Source organism: Dendrobates tinctorius, unplaced genomic scaffold (genome assembly GCF_039654945.1).
Source record: "Dendrobates tinctorius isolate UK_male_01 unplaced genomic scaffold, ASM3965494v1 ptg000006l, whole genome shotgun sequence".
Classification (NCBI taxonomy): domain Eukaryota; kingdom Metazoa; phylum Chordata; class Amphibia; order Anura; family Dendrobatidae; genus Dendrobates; species Dendrobates tinctorius.
Window position 1 is genome coordinate 12,495,801 of NW_027361674.1, and position 19,399 is coordinate 12,515,199.

At 49.5% G+C, this 19,399-nt stretch overlaps 1 protein-coding gene across 1 annotated transcript in view; it reads left to right on the forward strand.

Annotated features, from left to right (window-relative positions):
- The first annotated feature begins 2,368 nt into the window (after nucleotides 1-2,368).
- LOC141085415 (coiled-coil domain-containing protein 170-like) overlaps nucleotides 2,369-19,399 on the forward strand; it is a 169,015-nt gene continuing 151,984 nt past the window's right edge. The window contains exon 1 of the mRNA XM_073570770.1: nucleotides 2,369-2,482. The gene's annotated coding sequence lies outside the window, so the exon portion shown is untranslated. The remainder of the gene's footprint in view (nucleotides 2,483-19,399) is intronic.

The following is a 19,399-nucleotide window of genomic DNA, read 5'->3' on the forward strand; positions in this document are numbered from 1 at the left end:
GCTCCGTACACCTCGTACAAACGGCTCCGCTCCGTACACCTCGTACAAACAGCTCCGCTCCGTACACCCGTGGCTCCGCTCCGTACACCTCATACACACGGCTCCGCTCCGTACACCTCGTACAAACGGCTCCGCTCCGTACACCCGTGGCTCCGCTCCGTACACCTCATACACACGGCTCCGCTCCATACACCTCGTACACACACGGCTCCTCTCCGTACACCTCGTACAAACGGCTCCGCTCCGTACACCTCGTACAAACGGCTCCGCTCCGTACACCTCGTACACGCGCGGCTCCGCTCCGTACACCTCGTACACGCGCGGCTCCGCTCCGTACACCTCGTACACGCGCGGCTCCGCTCCGTACACCTCGTACACGCGCGGCTCCGCTCCGTACACCTCGTACACGCGCGGCTCCGCTCCGTACACCTCGTACACGCGCGGCTCCGCTCCGTACACCTCGTACACCCGCGGCTCCGCTCCGTACACCTCGTACACCCGCGGCTCCGCTCCGTACACCTCGTACACCCACGGCTCCGCTCCGTACACCTCGTACACACACGGTTCCTCTCCGTACACCTCGTACAAACGGCTCCGCTCCGTACACCTCTTACACACACGGCTCCTCTCCGTACATCTCGTACACGCGCCGCTCCTCTCCGTACACCTCGTACACACGGCTCCGCTCCGTACACCTCGTACACACACGGCTCCTCTCCGTACACCTCGTACAAACGGCTCCGCTCCGTACACCTCATACACACACGGCTCCGCTCCGTACACCTCGTACACACGGCTCCGCTCCGTACACGCGTGGCTCCGCTCCGTACACCTCGTACACACACGGCTCCGCTCCGTACACCTCGTACACACACGGCTCCGCTCCGTACACCTCGTACACACACGGCTCCGCTCCGTACACCTCGTACACACACGGCTCCGCTCCGTACACCTCGTACATACACGGCTCCGCTCCGTACACCTCGTACACACACGGCTCCTCTCCGTACACCTCGTACAAACGGCTCCGCTCCGTACACCTCGTACACGCGCGGCTCCGCTCCGTACACCTCGTACACGCGCGGCTCCGCTCCGCACACCTCGTACACGCGCGGCTCCGCTCCGCACACCTCGTACACGCGCGGCTCCGCTCCGTACACCTCGTACACGCGCGGCTCCTCTCCGTACACCTCGTACAAACGGCTCCGCTCCGTACACCTCGTATAAACGGCTCCGCTCCGTACACCTCGTACAAACGGCTCCGCTCCGTACACCCGTGGCTCCGCTCCGTACACCTCGTACACACGGCTCCGCTCCGTACACCTCGTACACACGGCTCCGCTCCGTACACCCGTGGCTCCGCTCCGTACACCTCATACACACGGCTCCGCTCCATACACCTCGTACACACACGGCTCCTCTCCGTACACCTCGTACAAACGGCTCCGCTCCGTACACCTCGTACGCGCGCGGCTCCGCTCCGTACACCTTGTACACGCGCGGCTCCGCTCCGTACACCTCGTACACGCGCGGCTCCGCTCCGTACACCTCGTACACGCGCGGCTCCGCTCCGTACACCTCGTACACGCGCGGCTCCGCTCCGTACACCTCGTACACGCGCGGCTCCGCTCCGTACACCTCGTACACGCGCGGCTCCGCTCCGTACACCTCGTACACGCGCGGCTCCGCTCCGTACACCTCGTACACGCGCGGCTCCGCTCCGTACACCTCGTACACGCGCGGCTCCGCTCCGTACACCTCGTACACGCGCGGCTCCGCTCCGTACACCTCGTACACCCGCGGCTCCGCTCCGTACACCTCGTACACCCGCGGCTCCGCTCCGTACACCTCGTACACCCACGGCTCCGCTCCGTACACCTCGTACACCCACGGCTCCGCTCCGTACACCTCGTACACCCACGGCTCCGCTCCGTACACCTCGTACACACACTGCTCCGCTCCGTACACCTCGTACACACACGGCTCTGCTACATCCACACTGTAAATCCTGACCCCACACATACTTACCTCAACCAGCACCATGACAACAGCAAAGCAGAGTCTTGCAGACGGTAGAGGCAAGGCTGAGCGCACAGGACCTGTGATGAGGTCAGAGGAGGGGCGGAGTCAGGGGTGACATGTCGGGGGTCTGGACAAAGACTCCTGATCATGTGACCCCTCTGACTCCTCCCCTCCTGTGACCTCATCACAGGTCCTACGAACAGAGCGAGCAGGCAAGCAAGTGCGACGCTGTGAGTGGCTGCGGGGGGGGAGGTCTCATGCTACGGCGAGGATGGAGTGCGTGGGGGGGGCGTGGCGGCTTATCTCCCTGCAGTGAGGGAGGAACTTGAAACTATCACCGCCGTGCCCGCAGAGGGCCGGCGGCAGGAGCAACAGTGGCTGCAGCCGCTCGCAAGCGGCCAGATGATCGGGAGCTTCCGCCCGCGGCCCACGTGACAGCGGCCCAGCGGGAAAATGCCCGGTTGGTTATATTGCCAATCCGGGCCTGGGTTCAGCCCACTTCTTTGAAGGCCCTCCAGAAGTTTTTGGGTTTTGCTAATTTTTATCGGAAATTTATAGCAAAATTTTCTAGTATTGCCAAACCATTGACTGACCTGACCAGGAAGGGTGCGGATGTGTTGAATTGGTCTCCGGAGGCGGTTGCTTCCTTTCAGGAGCTGAAGCGTAGATTTACCTCCGCCCCGGTTCTGCGGCAACCTGATGTCTCACTGCCGTTTCAGGTAGAGGTGGATGCTTCTGAGATTGGTGCAGGAGCAGTGTTGTCCCAAAAGGATCCGGTAACATCTAAAATGAATCCCTGTGCTTTCTTTTCCCGAAAGTTCTCTTCATCTGAACGTAACTATGATGTGGGGAATCGGGAACTGTTGGCCATGAAATGGGCATTTGAGGAGTGGAGACATTGGTTGGAGGGAGCCAAACATCAAGTTGTGGTCCTCACTGACCACAAAAATTTGATTTACCTAGAGTCGGCTAAACGCTTGAACCCTAGACAGGCTAGGTGGGCCTTGTTTTTTTTTACACGTTTTGATTTTGTGGTCTCTTTCCTTCCTGGAACTAAGAATGTCAAGGCAGACGCCCTCTCTAGGAGTTTCTTTGCTGATTCTCCTGTGGTGACCAAGCCTGCTACCATCTTAGGCGAAGGGGTAGTTCTTTCTGCCATCTCGCCCGATTTGAGACTTGCTCTGCAAGAGTTCCAGGAGGACAAACCTGAGCGTTGCCCCAGTGGAAAGTTGTATGTTCCTGACCAGTGGAAGAAGAGAGTGATGTCTGAAGTTCATTGCTCTGCATTGGCAGGTCATCCGGGTATTTTTGGTACTAGAGATCTGGTGAGTCGCTCTTTTTGGTGGCCCACCTTGTCTCATGATGTCAGGAATTTTGTGCAGTCCTGTGGGACTTGCTCCCGGTCTAAATCTTGTTCTCGCTCTAGTGGGTTGTTGATGCCTTTGCCGGTCCCCAGGAGGCCATGGACCCATATTTCAATGGATTTCATCTCTGATATGCCGGTCTCTCAAAGAATGACTGTTATTTGGGTGATTTGTGATAGGTTCTCTAAGATGGTTCATCTTGTACCACTCCCTAAGTTGCCATCTTCCTCTGAGTTGGTGCCCCTGTTTTTACAACAGGTGGTTCGCTTGCACGGGATTCCTGAGAACATTGTATCTGACAGAGGAGTTCAATTTGTGTCTAAATTTTGGAGGACGTTCTGTTCCAAGTTGGGAATTCAGTTGTCCTTCTCCTCTGCTTTTCACCCTCAGACCAATGGGCAGACAGAGAGAACAAACCAGACCTTGGAGTCGTATTTGAGATGTTTTATTTCCGCTGATCAGGATGATTGGGTTTCATTTTTGCCCTTGGCCGAATTTGCTTTAAATAATAGAGCTAGTTCTGCCACTTTGATGTTGATCCTGAAGAGGATGGCATACTGGCTGACCAAAGACGAGCCCTGAGTTAATGCCAGCAGCTGTAGTGCAGTGTCATATGTTACCCGAGGTCCCAGAAAGACCTCCTTCAGAGTGACCAGAAAGTGTGTGGCACTCTGTACCAGGGGATCACCACGCTCCCACAGCGGGGTGGCCCACTCCAAGGCCCTGCCCGACAGGAGGGAGATGATGAATCCCACCTTAGCCCGCTCAGAGGGGAATTGTGATCATGTGACCCCTCTGACTCCTCCCCTCCTGTGACCTCATCACAGGTCCTACGAACAGAGCGAGCAGGCAAGCAAGTGTGACGCTGTGAGTGGCTGCGGGGGGGGAGGTCTCATGCTACGGCGAGGATGGAGTGCGTGGGGGGGGCGTGGCGGCTTATCTCCCTGCAGTGAGGGAGGAACTTGAAACTATCACTGTGTGGCCAGCAGCTCTAGGTGAATAGAGCACTGGCTCACGAAACCCCTACTGGACGCACTATCGCCCAAGAACTTCTCAGGTAGCAGGAGAAGGGACAAAGTCGGGGCAGGGATGGCAGTGGAGACAGCCTCTGTGGCTGCTTGAACAGCGACCGAGAACATCCGCAGCTTAGGTTGAACGCTCTAGCGCTGCCAACCTGCCCTCCAGCTGCTAGATGTACCTATGCAGTCGCTGGTCGTCCACCATTACTAGCCAGACCCTGGCGCTAGTATTGGGTGCGTTCCGCTAGGCCATAATAAAGATGCTATTTAGGTGCATTCGCAGCCCGGGGTCCACCGTGCAGAGATCTTAACTGCTGCTCGGTAATGGCAGACGTTATATGGCGGTATAATAGGGGAACACACGGGGTTAACTTCACCCGATGTGTACAGAGGCGGACTCTGTTACCTCACAGAGCCGCCAAATATAAGTGCCGTAGCCCGTTTATGCACAGAGCTTGGCAGTGAGAGAGCTGGTGTATTGTCACAGGACTCTGCCCCTGAGACACTGGGTTAGAGTCCCTCTAGACACCCTATGTTTGACACCACAACTGTGGTGCCAAGAAGAGATGAATAACTAGACAAAGCGCACTACGTGTGCACAGCACCGCTCTTGCGGACGCCACTAACCACCCGGATTAGGGAGGAAAGCGCTAGACTTGCGCATGGCGCTGCACTGGCGGATGCAGCTGCATAATGCGGTACTGAGGTGCTCAGAGCAGGACGGCACCGTGTGGCGCTGAGTGAGGTGCTGTGAGATGTAGCATAGTGGCGCAAAACAAAGCCTGTTCTGTCTCCAACATAAGAAATGACTCTTAATCATCTGTTCTGATAACAACCATATTGCTGTATGTACAGGATATTCATTTTTTCCTTAGATAATGTTTGTTTCCTTAGTTCCATCTAGTGGCTAAAAGATAGTACTGCATAATGTTATGTATTGTACTGCCTGCATTATTTCACTCCAATACCTAATATATTCTGGGTAACTTTGCAAGGGATCATGGTCTATCCCGTCCCCCTTCTTTCCTTCAGTCGGCCATTTCTTTCAAGCCTGCAGATTGGAAGCACCTCATCGCTTTCTTTCCCCCTGCGTTAGCATCGGTGGTATGTAATTCTCCCTGTATATTCTGCCTTGTATTAGCTAGCTTTGTTACAACCCCTGCTCAGCTAGTAGCTCAGATTGTATGCTATGTATAATGTATATTTCCATGAATCCTATACTGATTCTATGTATCTGTTTCTATTTGTAGTTTTGCCATACACATCTATATCTACGTTCAATAAATCAGATTCAAGTACAGTCTCCCTTATTGGACCCCGGTATAGCCGTTTAGCTGCTTGTTAAGCTATATGAATCCCGTTCATTTAGTGAGGACATGACAGTAAAACACCGGCTCTCCAGCTAATGGGAATACAGAAAGAACAGCTTTCCATCCTGCAGAGGACAGTTACACAGCACTATTCAGCTAGTGCAATTCAGGGAAAGGTCACCCCTTCATCCAGCTTGCAGAAACTGGTGATGCTGCAGAAATCCATCAAGTGAGATTCAAGTCACTGGCTACACAGAGACTAACACAGCTACAGCAATCTCTTCACAGCCAAGCATCCACCCAAGACACCATGTCCCACAAATCACAGGACAAAATCTGCTACATCCGTCTCCTCAAAGACTATCCATCAGCAGCGTGGTCGCCATTGCCCGCGCAAATACAGAAGCTGCCCAAAATGCGAGCACATTATGCTGAAGAAGAGATGCAACTTAAATTAGAGAAAGCACGCTTAGAAGACCAAGAGAGAAAGTCTCGCATAGAGAAAGAAGTCATGCATGGAGTTAGAGAAGTCATGCTTAGAAAGAGAGGAGCAAGAGAGAAAGACGCAGTTAGAGAAGGCATGTGTGGATGCAGCCTTAGAGAGCCTAGCAGTAAAAAGAGGCTGCTGCAGCATTGGCTGAGGCGGAAGCCGCACACAACCCTGAGCTGCATAGTCGCAGCAGTACGTCAAGTCTGAAGTTTCCGCTGCAAGATTCGCCACAACGCACATCTCAATATGTTAATGAACTTCCTGATCCAAACTATAACCAAGATCACGACACATCCAGTGAAACGAGTGAGAGTCATCATGAGGCTCAGCTCCAGGAAAATATGAAGCAAAGCAACTCTCCTGTCTTCCTTGCCCCTCACCAGGTAACCAACATGAGTCACCTTGCTGACACACCGCATGTCAGACCGAAGCAATATGACACCGGCTGGCGCCACCCTGAGGATACTAACAGGTATGAACGCAACTCACATCACTATCAGGGTGACCCATCACCATTATACTCTGCTGACAACCGGTTCACATCAGAACTTGCTAGGATCTTCACACGACGTGATCTAGTTGCCAAGGGACTCATCAAATTCACTGACACCGCTGAAGGTTACAGAGCTTGGAAAGCTTCCTTCCAAAATGTTACCAGAGACTTGGGGTTAAAAAACAGGGAAGCGATAGACCTCTTAGTCAAATACCTGGGAGAAGAGTCAGTCAAACATGCAGTAAGGATCAGAGACATTAATATAAACTACCCTCAAATAGGCCTTAAAGAGATCTGGAAGAGGCTAGATGAGTGTTACGGCTCTGCAGAGGTAATAGAGAAAGCCTTGTTCAAAAGAATCGATGACCTTCCTAAAATATCTAACAAAGGTCTCCCAAAACTTAGAGATGTAGGTGACCTGCTACAAGAGGTCCTAGCTGCCAAATGTGAAGGTGACTGCCAGGACTTGCATACCTCGACACATCCAAAGGTGTTAACCCTATAGTCCAAAAGTTGCCCTACAATCTACAGGAGAGGTGGCTCACACGTGGCTCCATGTACAAATACAAACAGTGTTTCATTCCCTCCCTTCTCAGTTTTTGTAGACTTTATACAAGAACAAGCGGCAATCAGAAATGATCCAAGCTTTAACTTTACAACGTCATATGCCGCACCACCACCAGCTGCAAACCCATGCAGAACATCTGTGGCAGTGCACAAGACTAATGTTTCTTCTCCAAGTTCCAATTACAGGTCTGCTGGCTGCTCTCAGAGACAAAGGTACGAGAACCTGACAAGCAGTGCCCGCTTCATCAGAAGCCTCATCCTCTCCTGAAATGCAGAGCCTTCAGAGGAAAATCTATGCTGGATCGCAGAAGCTTCCTGAAAGAGAACGATATCTGCTACAAGTGCTGCTCATCCACCACTCATCTCGCCAAGGTCAGTGTAAAATGCACAGAATGTGGTACCACGGATCATAACACTGCACTACACCCTGGCCCAGCTCCATGGGGTGCACAAAAATGCCAGCTGACAGTGAGCATGGCGGGAAGCAAAAGAGCACTGATACAGCTATGCAAGAGATCACTTCACAATGTACTGAAGTCTGTAAAGGGGCAATAGACAGTAGGTCTTGTTCAAAAATATTCCTTGTCAGAGTGTACCCAAAGGGCTATAGAGACAAAGCTGTGAGACTGTATGCTATCTTGGATGATCAAAGTAATCGATCCCTGGCTAGATCAACATTCTTTGACCTATTCAACATTAAAGGACCAAGCACTCCTTACTTATTAAAGACATGTGCAGGTGCTGTGACAACAGCAGGTAGGAAAGCCACTGACTCCCAAATTGACTCCTTAGATGAACAATTCTGCCTGCCACTACCTACAATCATCGAGTGTAATCAGATCCCAGACAACAGGTCTGAAATCCGTACACCAGATGTGGCAGTCCATCATGCTCACTTAAAAACGCATAGCACATATCATACCGGAACTCGACCCTCAGGCACAGATAATACTGCTGTTGGGAAGAGACATCCTGCAGGTTCATAAAGTGAGAAGTCATATCAATGGACTCAACAATGCTCCCTATGCCCAAAGGCTAGACCTAGGATGGGTCATAACAGGAAACGTATGATTGGGACACATACACGCCCCTTCTTCTGTGACAAGCATGGTAACAAATACACTGGAGAAAGGACGCCCACCTCTGTTTCAACCTTGCAACAACGAGTTCCATGTCAAGGAACTACCACACAGCATACAACTACCCAATCACCTAATAGACATTTCCTGACACCATACTGCTGTCATGAGCAGCTATGAGGATCAGCTGGGGTGCACAGTCTTTCAGAGAACTAAGCAAGACAACCAAGTAGCAATGTCAGTAGAGGATAAGTTGTTCTTAGAGGTAATGGACAAGGGACTCGTAAAAGATGAGACCAACACCTGGGTCGCACCTCTTCCCTTCAGAACCCACAGACCACGTCTACCAAACAGAGATCAGGTATTCAAACGTTTCTCCTCTCTCAAACATAATCTGCAGAAGAAACCAGATATGAGAGATCACATCTTCATGTCGAAGATATTTGAGAACTACCATGCAGAACTAGCTCTCACTCTCAAAAACTCTGAAGAATGCTGGTTCTTACCCATGTTTGGAGTATACCATCCTAACAAACCAGGCCAGATTAGAGTGGTGTTTGACTCCAGTGCTAAGTTTGATGAGGTCTCCCTGAATGATTTTCTACTGACAGGACCAGATCACAATAACAAACTGCTGGGAGTACTTATGCTCTTCCGTAAGGATTCCATTGCCTTCATCGCTGACATCCAGCAAATGTTCCATTGTTTCCTTGTGAGAGAGAGAGAGAGAGACAGGAACTTCCTAAGATTCTTCTGGTACAGAGACAATGATGCTACTAAAGAAGTCACAGAGTACCGCATGAGAGTGCACATCTTTGGCAATAGCCCTTCTCCTGCAGTTGCCATGTATGGACTCAAAAGGTCAGCTCTAGAAGGAGAATCAGAATACGGGTCAGATGTCAGACAATTTATAGAAAGACTTTTATGTTGATGTCTGTCTGAAAGCCATGCCTTCAAATGAGACTGCCATCAATCTTCTCAAAAGAGCCCAAGAGATGCTTGCTTGCTCTAACCTCAGGCTTCACAAAATAGCCTCAAACAGCCAAGAACTCATGAAAGCATTCCCTTCACAAGACTTGTGTAATGGTCTCAGAGACCTGAGACCTAGGGTCAGACGCCACACCAATGCAACACAGCCTCGGGCTTCTCTGGAATCTACTGTCAGACACCTTTACCTTTCAGGTCAACCAGGAAGAAAGGCCTTTCACATGCAGGTGTCCTGTCTACCATCAACAGCCTGTACGATCCCTTAGGTTTCGCAGCTCCTGTTACTATACAAGGCAAAGCCATACTAAGAGACTTAACCAAGGAGACTTCTGACTGGGATGCACCTCTGCCACCTGACAAGAGAATCCAGTGGGAAGCATGGAAGAAATCTTTAGCAGCTCTCTCCAACCTAAATGTGCCAAGGCCATACACCCCTGTGCCGTCTACAGAGATACAGAGCCAAAGACTGTATGTATTTGCAGATGCTTCTGTCAAAGCAATTACTGCTGTTGCCTATCTCAAAACTGTGGACTCCAAATGTCAGAGCCACATTGGATTCATCATGGGGAAAGCCAAACTTGCTCCACAACCAGAGCACACCATACCAAGGTTAGAACTTTGTGCTGCAGTCTTAGCCGTCGAGTTAGCAGAGTTCATCACATCCGAGATGGATATCGACCTGACACAAGCCAAGTTCTACTCAGACAGCAAGGTAGTCCTGGGATACATTCACAACAAAACCAGGCGATTCTACGTTTATGTCAACAACAGAGTGATACGAATTAGGAGATCAGTTCATCCAAAGCAGTGGCACTACATCCCCACGGATCAAAACCCTGCAGATCATGCAACTAGAGCAGTTGACGCAAGTCAACTAAAGAGCACAATATGGCTCTCAGGACCAAAACTATTGTACACGGAGGAGCGTTGTCCAGACACCTTTGAACTGATAGGAGAGGACTCAGATGCTGAAATCCACCCTCAGGTGTCTACACTCCATACAATGACTTCTGCTATTCAGCTTGGATCCCACAGATTCGACAAATTTTCAAAGTTGGAAGTCACTTACTCAAGCCATTACTTGCCTGACTCAAAGCTCGCTCATTCAAGACCACCAGAGCTCGTGACAGGAAAATGTAAAGGTTGGCATCTCTGTAAAGACACCTATGCTACCTCCGACTTGGAATCTTCCAGAAACCACATCTCTACAGTTCAGAGGGAAACTCTGTGGAAATTCAATGTCTCATTAACAAAGCTTCAATGCCTGCGAGCAGCTCATTGAGAAAACTCGACCCATTCATTGACAACAACGGCCTGCTGAGAGTAGGAGGTCGCCTTAAAGAAGCTAAAATAGAGTTTGAAGAGAAATTCCCTCTCATCTTTCCTGGAAAATGTCATGTTGCTCACCTAATCATGCAACACTATTACAATCTGGTCAAACACCAAGGAAGACTATTTACAGAAGGAGCCATCAGAACTGCTGGCCTGTGGATTGTCAGTGCAAAGAAACTCATCTGTAGTGTCATCTACAAATGTATTACCTGCCGTAAGCTTCATGGTTCCACTCAAACCCAAAAGATGGCTGACCTACCAGCAGATAGACTCAGCCCAGACCCTCCTTTTACCAACGTTGGTCTCGATGTGTTTGGACCTTGGTCAGTAGTTACTCATCACACGAGAGGCGGACAAGCCAATAGTAAACGTTGGGCCGTCATGTTTACCTGTCAGAGTCGTCTACATAGAACTCATTGAGTCACTTGACACCTCAAGCTTCAATGCTTTGAGACATTTTATTGCCATACGTGGTCCTATCAAACATATACATTCAGACAGAGGTACCAACTTCATTGGTGCAGCGAAGGAATTGGGCATACCCTCAAATCTAGACCATAAGACTCTCGAGAAGTTCCTCAGTGACCAAAGTTGCACATGGTCATTCAACCCACCTCACTCCTCGCATATGGGTGGATCTTGGGAACGAATGATTGGTCTAGTACGAAGAATTCTTGACTCTATTCTTCTTCAGGAAGGAGCAGCGAGACTTACCCATGAAAGTCTAACCACCTTCATGGCAGAAGCCGCAGCTATAATCAACGCAAGGCCCTTGGTTCCAGTTCCTAATGACCCTGAGGAGCCCTTGTTATTGACTCCAGCTACTCTTCTAACCCAGAAAACAGGACTATCCAGTGCCCCTCCAGGAGGATTTGACGCTAAGGACCTCTACAAGCACCAATGGAGGCAGGTACAAAGTCTTGCCAATACATTCTGGGACAGGTGGCACAAACAATATTTGTCTACCTTGCAGCCACGGACAAAGTGGCAATCTACCAGGCCTAATCTTCGGTTTGGTGACCTCATCCTTGTTAAAGACTGCCAGGCCCATCGGAACCAGTGGCCACTTGGACTAGTGACTACTATATTTCCCAGTAAAGATGGCCATGTCCGCAAAGTTGAACTCAGGATGGCCAAAGGAGATGGACCTAAGACATTCTCCAGACCAGTGACTGAGCTGGTCCTAATGTTGTCTTCAGAGGATAGTAATGGTGGCATCCGTTCAATGCTAGACGGGGAGTGTTCTGTCTCCAACATAAGAAATGACTTAATCATCTGTTCTGATAACATAACCATATTGCTGTATGTCAGGATATTCAGTTTTTCCTTAGATAATGTTTCTTGTTTCCTTAGTTCCATCTAGTGGCCAAAAGATATTACTGCATAATGTTATGTATTGTACTTCCTGTATTATTTCCCTCCAATACCTAATGTATTCTGGGTAACTTTGCAAGGGATCATGGTCTATCCCGTCCCCCTTCTTTCCTTCAGTCGGCCATTTCTTTCAAGCCTGCAGATTGGAAGCACCTAATCGTTCTTTCCCCCTGCGTTAGCATCGGTGGTATGTAATTATTCTCCCTGTATATTCTGTCTTATATTAGCTAGTTTTGTTACAACCCTTGCTCAGCTAGTAGCTCAGATTGTATGCTATGTATAATGTATATTTCCATGAATCCTATACTGATTCTATGTATCTGTTTCTATTTGTAGTTTTACCATACACATCTATATCTACGTTCAATAAATCACAGATTCAAGTACAGTCTCCCTTATTGGACCCCGGTATAGCCGTTTAGCTGCTTGTTAAGCTATATGAATCCCATTCATTTAGTGAGGACATGACAAAGCCACTAATAGGCGCTGACTCCAAACCCTAAACCCTACAAACATGCGTATCCAAGGGAGGCATGTTATAATGAGTCAGTCACCAGTTTCCTGCATCCATCATCACTCACACAAACAGCATAAAGAGTCTATACTAGAGCATGGCCGATAGGCCATGCGAATCTTTTATAACAGCGCCCTTCCAGAACCTTCCTGATGGTCCAATCCGAGTAGCTTGAGGACCTGAGCATGTGACCTCTGACCTCCAATGAGAGGTCATCCCACAGGCATGCTCAGTAGGCTGTAAAAAGAACTTAGACTCTGGAGCTGCTCGCTGCTGGCTAGTGTGGATTGCTAAGGCTGAACCAGAGGTGGCAGCAGCAACCAACCTAACAGCACTAGCTTGAGCAAGACGCCGGAAACTACGTCTTTGCTAATCAGCTTCCTTTGCGGTCGGGACTGAGTGGGAGACCGCAGAAGGCAAGGCTCGGGATTCCTCCTGTGCAGAGGCAGGAACCTGATGCCTAACTGTGTGTGCATTTTGCTGTGTATGACCCGGTTTGTCCCCTGACTTTTGTCTCTGCATCCTGTTTTGTACTGCCTTGTCCGTCCTGGTTAACTGACCTTTTGTCTTGTCTCCGTTTACTCTTTTTATTATCCCTAGGTACTACGCTCTCATCTGGCTTTGACCCTTGGCTCTCCTTGACAACATTTACTGTCTGTGCCCTGCACTCTACGTCCTTAGTTTAATTCCCTACACTCACGTAGTGACTCCGACCCTGGTCACATGACTGCCTAGTGCCAGGTCCTGTGCTCACTGCTTTGTCTCAGGTCCTTGTACGCTGCATGCCTTGTTCCTGCACTCATTCACGTGCCCCCTGATAGTGCCCCCTGGGCAACACCAGTGACAACAATTGGTGTCATCACATATATAGTACAGTATATACCTGTGTCATCTCTCTTGTATATACCTGTATGTTATCTCTCCTACATATAGTATACCTGCATGTCATCTCCTTCTGTATATAGTATATACCTGCATTCCATCTCCTCCTGTATATACTGTAGTATATATCTGCATGTCATCTCCTCCTGTATATAGTATATACCTGTATGTCATCTCCTCCTGTATAGCATATATACCTGTGTCATCTCCTCCTGTTTATAGTATATACCTGTATGTTATTTCTCTTGTATATAGTATATGCTGTACCTGTATGTCATCTCCCCTGAATATAGTACTGCTCTGGAAAAAATTAAGAGACCACTTGCAAATGTTCAGTTTCTCTTTATAGGTATATTTTTTAGTAAAATGTAAATTGTTCTTTTAGTCTACAAACTTCTGACAACATGTCTCCGAATTTCCAAGCAATAAATTTGTTTGTTTTCTCTGAAAAAGCCATAACTTTTTGATTTTGGGGTCAAAATGGCCAAGTGAGGACTTGATTTTTGTGGAATGAGTTGTACTTTTGAACAACACCATTGGTTTTAACATATTGTTTACTGGAAATAGGGAAAAAATTCCAAGTGCGGTGAAATTACAAAAAAAGTGCAATTCCACAGTTGTTTTTTGGTATTTTTTTTGCCATGTTCACTAAATGCTAAATCTGGACTGTCATTATGATTCTCCAGGTCATTATGAGTTCACAAATACCAAACATATAGGTTCTTTATTTAAGCGGTGAAGAAAAAAATCCAAAATTTGGTAAAAAAAAAAAGGGCGCCATTTTTCAAGACCTGTAGTATGTCCATTTTTTCATGATCTTGAGTTGGTTGAGTGGTTATTTTTTGCGTGCCGAGCTGACGTTTTTATTGATACCATTTTGGTGCAGATACGATCTTTTGATCGCCTGTTATTGCAATGTAGCAAAGACCAAAAAAAAGTTATCCTGGCTTTTCAGTTTTTTTTCTTGTTACATCATTTAGCGATTGGGTTCTTTTTTTTATATTGATAAATTGGGCTATTCTGAACACGGCGATACCAAATGTGTATATTTGATTTTTTTATTGATTTATTTTGGGTCGAAAGGGGGGGGTGATTTGAAGGTTTTTTACATATTTTTTTAAAAACTTTATTTTTTGCATGCTTCAAAAATCTTAATGGGAAACTAGAAGCAGTAGTACTTTGATCACCTCTGCTACACACAGGTGATGATCAATAATGCTCACTTGCTATGAGCGCCGTCCATGAGGTGGCGCTCATAGCAATTTGGCAATGACAACCATAGAAGTCTGCTACAGACCTCTGGTTGTCATGACAGCCCATCGTTGACCTTCAGTCATGTTGTAGGATAGGCGAGGGTAGTGCTGATCCAACAAGAATGGGGGGGGGGGGGTGACCCACTTCTTGCCGCCAACAGACACGAAACAGGGACAGGAGTTATATTCAACAGGTCCATTTTAATTGGCCGCCTCTCTGATGACAACCGCACTTCATCACAGGAATTTCACTGTTCTCTTGCTCAAAGACCCGGGTACCTTCACTTTAGTTTCACCGTTGTGGCGTCCTTTGTGGCTCTTCCGACCGTGGCTGCCCTAGGCACTTCCACCACGGCGTTTCACCCTACAAAGTACACTTGGTACCCCCAGACTGTCTCCGGCTACTGTCCTTTTGGGTCATCCCCCCCCCCTTGACCGTCTCCACTGTAAGTCACTCTCTGAAGGCTTTTACCGTCTTTCTCCCTACGGCAGATCCTCCTCTCTAGTGAGCTCCCCTGGCTGACTGGACCTTCCAGAACTTTCCCTCAGCCTTTATACTCCCAGTCCTGGTAGCTCCGCCCACTATCACCTGACAGTTACCTTTGACCAATGACAGTTACCTCGACCCATGGCAGTTACACAGTCACTTTCTCCTACACTCCCCACTGCCCTCTAATGGTAAAACTACCACATGACACCCTTCTCTGTATCTCAGCCTATACTACGCTATCCCTCTGCCTTTCTCCACAGGCAGACCGGTCCATCAGTTCAACCTCCCCACATTCTCCCTTCCTTTGTCCATTGTCATCCTCAATCTTGTCTCCCTCTTTTCCGTTCTGGATCTTTCCCATCTTCTTTTGACGAACCGGTTGTTAAGCCCAGCCCGCAATACACGGGGGCTGAACCAAACTGGGAGCAATCATGCTCCGAGTAGCTCACGGCTTACTTGCCAGCGCATATGCCACCATGACAATTCCTTCAGGTTGAGTTAGGTCCATCCGGACTACTCTATGGATGTGTACCTCCCACTGCTCTCCCCTTCTGTCACCCTCTTAACGTCATGACTGAGGCCCTAACCTACCAGGGCATCGTCAACGTCCTCCTAACCTTCTGGGAGTATGTGGTACTGGGGCCTGACTCAAGGACCACTGTCTGTCTACACTCTTCCTGTCTCGTCGTCCTGCCAACTCAAATGCGTCATGGTCGGCATACTCCAAGTACCCGGGACCTGTTGAACACACTTTTTTTTTTTTTTTTTTTATAACATTTCAACATGTCAAACTTGCTACACACTTTACCATATTTACTGCAATACATCTTTTATCAAAACATTTTTTTTTTTTAGCCTTTTACCTTTTCTCTTTAACAAAAACAATACACTCCAGACAAACAAAATTAATCAAATGAGGACAGGGGTGCACCCACTTCCTTTAAGAAAAAAACTCTCATTAGGCATCCCTGATCCTCCCAGGAGGATATGCTTCCCATGGGGACGCGGGACAGTCCCCTCATTGTGCAACAGTGCACTGCAGTCCATTGTACAGGTGCTCCGGGCCACCTCCTGGCGGCCGATGTTTCGCTAAAACAGGGGGACTCCACAGCCGTAGAGTCTCTGGAATGCCAACAATATCTCTGGGCCTGTCCCTGATGCTCGAGACCCAGGAGTCCTCACCTCTTTATGGGTGCTCGTACCCTTCCGGGTACGCGATGACGGCCACAGCATAGAAGCCGCGGGGGCAATATTCTTTGTAATAGGAGACTAGGTCTCCCTCCCGCGGAACCCGGCCGTGCTTAATTGAGGCCACGCTCAGATATACTTTGCAGCCGGTGGTGTCTCTAATAAAGCTGTAGCCCTTGTCAGTGTCCATATATTCCAGCCGTCCGTGTGACCGTGGAAAAGACATGGCGGCCTCCCCCTTCTCATGGAGTAATGCCCACACCTCCTGTTCCTTGGCCTTCTTTGAAATAATTTCCGCAACCCAAGCAGAGGGTCCGGTATAGGCCGCAGAGTCCGGTGAGCAGGCCGCAGCCGTGAGTGGAGCAGAGGCGGCCGCAGACAATGGGGATCAGGCCGCAACCGGAGTAGCGGACGGGGCAGAAATGGCCACAGGTGTTATCGAGTAGGCTGTGTAGTCAGCCACAACCGGAATCAAGGCGGCTGTGGGCTCCGATGAGTCGGCCGCAGCCATGGCTGCAGATGGAACAGCGGCGGCCGCGGGTGTCGGTAAGTAGGCCACGGTGACCTGCGGCGGGCCTAAAGGGACAGCAGGCTCCGGTGAACAGGCCGCGACCAGAAGACAGATCACGGCAGGGGCAGCCGCAGGTTGGCTCCGCACCGGCGTTGCCAGGCGGGGCGGCTCGGGATGTAGTTGCTGGAGAGTGGGAGATCGGCCGAGGGGGCCGATGGCTGGCTTCAGGGCTCAGGGACTGTCTGTATTGTCACCAGCTGGGTCGGGAACGCTCACCTTCCCCGACGTCGTGGCTCCTAGCAGGCTTTCCCGCAGCTCCTCCAATCGCCATGGATCTTTACTTTGCCGTCCGGCAGGGTTGGCCCCCAGGCCCGATGGCTCCGCGGGAGATACTTTTCCAGCTTCTTCCACCGGCGGTTGCATCGGGGTACGGGGCACCGAGAATGGCTCCAAGGGGCAGGTCTCCCGGCGGGTTTCAACTTCCTGACACCATTTCCACTCCAGGCGTCCGAGGCCACCGCAACTGCAGCGTCGCATATCGCCCAAGTTTCCGAGACTAAATGGCGCCAAGCAGCTACACTGTCTCTTCACCAGGGCCACTCCCGCTCAGGGGTGGGGCATTGGTCGGCCCCTCCACCCATTTTCCAAGGTCTAACAGGGGGCGGTTGTCTCCTGATGTAGGCCGCTCCCCCCAGGGGCGGATGCGACACAGTCCTAGATTGTCCGTTACAGCTGCAAACTCCTGTGTGTTTTCCTGACGCTGAAATGCCACAGCCATTGTAACAGTACACTTTTCTGCTCCGGTTTTACTTATTGTCAGCCAGCAATCCGGAGGACAGTCCCAAATTGTAATCCACAGAGAAAAAAAAAAAAATAAAATCCTTCACTCCACACAGCTTGGGGGGGGCCGTGGTACTTGGGGGCAGGCTTGCCACTGAAGGTGTTGTACTGGTGGCGATTGATCCTGCCGACTATGACAAATGTAGGATAGGCGAGGGGAGTGGTGATCCAACAGGAATGCGGGGTGACCCACTTCTTGCCGCCGACAGACACGAGACAGACAGGAGTTATATTTAACAGGTCCGTTTTTATTGGCCGCCTCTGACGACCACCACACCTCATCACAGGAATTTCACTGTTCTCTTGCTTAAAGAACCGGGTACCTTCACTTTTTCGTTTCACTGTTGTGGCGTCCTTTGTGGCCCTTCCCACCGTGGCTGCCCTAGGCACTTCCACCACAGCGTTTCACCCTTCAAAGTACACTGTCCACTTGGTACCCCCAGACCGTCTCCATCTGCGGCTACTGTCCTTTTGGGTCACCCCCCCCCGTGACCGTCTCCACTGTCAGTTACTCTCTGAAGGCTTTTACCGTCTTTCTCCCTACGGCAGATCCTCCTCTCTAGTGAGCTCCCCTGGCTGACTGGACCTTCCAGAACCTCCCCTCAGCCTTTATACTCCCAGTCCTGGTAGCTCTGCCCATTATCACCTGACAGTTACCTTTGACCAATGACAGTTACACAGTCACTTTCTCCTACACTCCCCTCTAATGGTCAAACTACCACATGACACCCCTTTCTCTGTATCTCAGCCTATACTGCGCTATCCCTCTGCCTTTCTCCACAGGCAGACCTGTCCCTCAGTTCAACCTCCCCACAATGTGACGGGGTCACTGATGGGTGACATTAGCAATGTGGTTACGCGTGTTAAATGCTGCTGTCATCTGCCCGGAAAGGTGCAGGCTCAGCGCCAAAGCCCATACCAAACGGGGGAGTCAGCATTGGGGGAAATTTTATGCCCATTGTCGGAAAGGGGTTAAAGAAGACCTGTCAATAACAATTTATTTCCATAGCACCAACATATTCCATAATACTTTACATTTCAGGGGAACTTGTACAGACAATAAAGAAATCACAGAGTAAGAGACAATTCAACATATACCAAGAGGAGTGAGTGCCCTTGGTCTCTTTCTCAAAGAAATTGAATTAATTTATAAATATATATACAGTATATATATCTATCCCAGAGCTCCCCTGATTCTGTCGCTCTTTTCTGTTTTGCTCCGACTCCCTCCATTGTCAAGATATTCAGATTTGTTGTTTTGGAGCTCAGCATGTGAACTCTGCTTGGAGTCCAACTGGGCATCTCAGTCTTCTCTAGGGGGCGTGTGCTTTCACCCCGGCCTCCCAGATGTGACCAATCACAGCTCAGAAGTGCCTGAATGCTAGATTAACTGACTGCTAGCATCACAATTTTCTCAAATTTTTTTCAGCACTTTAGGACTTACCCCAAGGCTGGGTTGGTTCCCATGTGCCGTATTGTGCCAAGCTGCCTGTGGTTGTGGTTTTACAATGTGGTTTTTGGCTACAACAAATGATTGTGAGGGACGCTGTAACTCTTTTCCTTTATTATTCTATTATTTATTATTATACATTATTATTTGCTTAGTATCTCCTTTTCAGTTTTTTGCAATTAGTTTAATGCACTGTCTGGTAATGCACAATGTCCGATAGTCTAGAAAGTCTGG